The sequence below is a fragment of the Petaurus breviceps genome, unplaced genomic scaffold, assembly GCF_028583685.1.
Source record: "Petaurus breviceps papuanus isolate PSGF00001 unplaced genomic scaffold, PetGlider_PUasm1.0 79, whole genome shotgun sequence".
Classification (NCBI taxonomy): domain Eukaryota; kingdom Metazoa; phylum Chordata; class Mammalia; order Diprotodontia; family Petauridae; genus Petaurus; species Petaurus breviceps.
This window is the reverse complement of record NW_027186523.1, coordinates 22,972,765-22,976,407: the sequence shown is the minus strand read 5'-3', so window position 1 is coordinate 22,976,407 and position 3,643 is coordinate 22,972,765.

The following is a 3,643-nucleotide window of genomic DNA, read 5'->3' as shown; positions in this document are numbered from 1 at the left end:
TTTTCCTGACTCCCCCCTTTCAAATTATCCAGGCACTTATCCTGTCAGACCCTCTCCTAAGCATGGCAGCCTCTATAAATTCTTTCTATCCACCACTGATGCCTGACTTTTGGTCCAGTAACTCAGAGGAAACAGAGTTATTGCAGGTGTAGACAAGAAATCTTGAATAATTGTTGACATTCAATAGAATGCCCGTGGAAGGTAGCAGTTGAGTGTTAACAGGGCCTGGCATTGCTGCTGAGTGAATTCAAATGTTGTTTCCATTGGAAAAACATGTGAATATTGTGGAATTTTTAGGACGTATATGTCAGTAACAAACGAGAAAGGGTCAAATTACATTCCTGCTAAAATGAGAATTTCATCACATATTGTGGTGACAGAGGGCCATTGTTAATATAAGAACATAATTGATATGAATGGAATCATCCTAGTACATGGGAAAAATAAGTGATTATTTTTTCCATTAGTCCTATTACTAATTTATATTTTGCTCTTCTATTTGCCACAAAGTAATTTCAAGTACAGTACCATAGAAGGTAAGCTTACATTCAATCATTTGTTTCTTCAAAAACTTTATGAGGAGTGTCAAATAAGTGTGAAGCAGTTTGGAGGTTACAAAAACGAATATCACCTTTTTAATGCCCTCAAGGTGCTTATAATCTAGTAAAACTGTTGCCAACCCTCTCTATGATACCAAAAAACAGGAAGCAAAATGGTGCCTATCACTTGAGGAAATGATTAAATAAACTGTAGTATTTGAATACAGTAGAATATTATTGTGTAGTAAAAATGACAAATATGAGGAATTCAGAGAAATATGAGGTTTGTATAAAATGATTTAGAGTGAATAAGCCCAAATAGATGAACAACATACCCTACTAACATAGTGAAAATGAGATGATCACTAAAGCAATGACAAACTAAATAATTGAACACAAGGAAAAATTCTGTGGTAGTATGGGATATGTCTCTAGAAATGACTGATATAAAAGCAAAAGTTATTAATATTTTAAAATGTAGACACTCATTCTATTAAAAATTATTGGAAACTATTCCACAGAGTAGAGTGATTTATATTAGGCAATTTCCATTAAAAACCACAGCTTTTGAAATCACAGCACCTTAATTTATATCTGAATACAGACAGATTCACTGTGAGTCTTGTGTCAAGTCACAGTCTCTCTAGGCCCCATTTCCTTTTATATTAAATGGACTAGCTAACTGCCAAGATCCTTTCTCCTCTTCTAGATCTTTGACCCTTTAAGTCTAGTGTTCAGATATACAGATATATCTGAATATTTGAGATTTGATAAAAGAATTATTTGGGTTATTCCCTTGAATTTTAACCCTTTAATTTCACAGTTTTGGATGTTGTATAGCTACTACCTTAATAAAGGTAAAGAGGTAATTAAAAATATGTATATGTAAAATTATCTGCATAGTTTTCAAACATTCTATTTCCTTAAGTCTAATTTAATTTTATTTTTATTCTCAACAAACACCAAATAAAATCAGAAGTTCTATGTACATAAAAGGACAGAAAGAGGATTGCACATAAAACTACTATTAGGTACAGTGTGCTTTTCTTTAAACCTTTTGTCCTGCTTGTATGTGCTTCTTTCTGACATGTCTTATGTTCCCTTTTCTACATTTTCCCCTCCTTCCCCTGCTGGAAAGTCCCTCTGGACTTTCCTCTCTACCCCTCCCCAGTCCTCCAGCCCCACTGGAAAAAAAAGACAAAGTTCTTGTAATAAATATGCATAGTCAAGCAAAAATAAAATATCCTACATTAGCTGTCTGAAGATGTTTTTATCAGCATCTTAAATCTATCTCTGTCAAGTGTGAGTAGCATGCTTTATCATTTGTCCTGTAGAATCTTAGTTGTCATTGTATTATTCAGAGTTCTTATGTCTTTTAAAATTGTTTTTCACCATAATGTTGTTAGTGCATGAATTGTCCTGTTCTGCTCACTTTATTCTGACTATGTGTCGTGTTTATTAAGGCATCGTAACTTACACTCACAATGCATTTCTCCATTGACATTTGGGACACTTGACAATTTTAATTTTGGGAAAATTACAGCTTTCTATGATTTGCAGTCATATGGTATCACTGGAAGAATATTGGGGTTGAAAAGATGGATGAAAGAATATTTTGAAAATATGTCACTTTTTTATTTTAGCCATGGTGAGGAAGAGCATAGGAATGTTATAAGAGGAAAATATTGATTTATCTTTTGATCTAATCGTGCAGGGGAAAGGTAATCTCTTGAAGTCAAATTTAGAAATTATATCTTTTGGGTCCTGCATGTATATAGTAAAGTCCATTTTTGGTCAAGAAAATGGTACTAGGTCATTTTTTTTTAATTGTAAGATCAACCGATGATTGCTTTCAGAAAATGTATTTTTTAATCTAATGCTTCAAAAAGTTTTATAAAAGGTTCTCAATCAGAACACTTAAAAAAACTAAGTTAAAGGACACTTAATGAGATTAATTTTCATGAAATAAATGAATTTAAATGTTTTAATAGGGTACTTGATTAAATTGTTAGATTTGTTTTTAATTTCATTTTCATTAGGAAGTAAAATTAGTTTCTGAAAGGAATTTTTAAAATTCATTTCATTTCTCAGTTAAGCTAATAATATTACAAAACACAAAGTTATTTCTTTCTTTTCCTGAGGAAATTTTTTTTCCATTTTCAAATGCTTTATTAACTTCTAATTTACATCATTTATTTCTGCCAGATTTTGAGTTACAAATTTTCTCCCCGCTTTTCCCCTACACACCACCCAAAAATAGCAGTCCCACAGGATATCCCCTCCTCCAATCTGCTCTCTCCCATATTTTCTCCCATACCCCTTTCGACTTTTCCAGTAAGGCATGGTGGATCTCTATGCCCCAGTACCTGTATATTTATTTCCCAATTACATGTAAAATAGCATTAATAATAGTGTATATATACATGCATGTATATTTAAACATTTGATTTTAAAACTTTGAATTCCAGATTCATTCCCTTCCTCCCTTGTCACCCACCCTTACTGGAAAGATAAGCAATTCAGTATAGGTTGTACATGTGTAGCTAATGCAAAACAATAACATAGTAGAAATATTGTAAAAGACTAATTATATTTCCCTCCCTACTATCCCACCTCCCACTTGTTCTATTGTCTACTTTGATCCAGTCCCTTTTCAAAAGTGGATGCTTCCAACTTCCCTCTCCCCCAGCCTGCCCGCCCTTCCATCATCCCCGCTCTGATCCCCTCCCCCCTACTGTCCTGTAGGGTGAGATACCCTATTTAGTGTGTATTTCATTCCCTCCCCAAGCCAAATTCAATGAGAATAAGGTTGACCCATTCCCTTTTGCCTTCCTATTCTTCCCCTCCATTGTAACCATTTTCCCTTGCCTTTTCTTTATGAGATAGTTTACCCCATTCTGTCTCTCCCCATCTCCTCTCATTATATTACTCTCTCACCTCTTAATTTCACCTTTTAAGTATCACCACTTCCTTAAATTGGTCCTGTGCCCTCTATCTATGTATACCTGTAAACATATATACACACATTCACATATGTATTCATATGCCCATATACCCTCATATATAGACATATATATTTCTATTCCCTTCAACTATTTTCATAC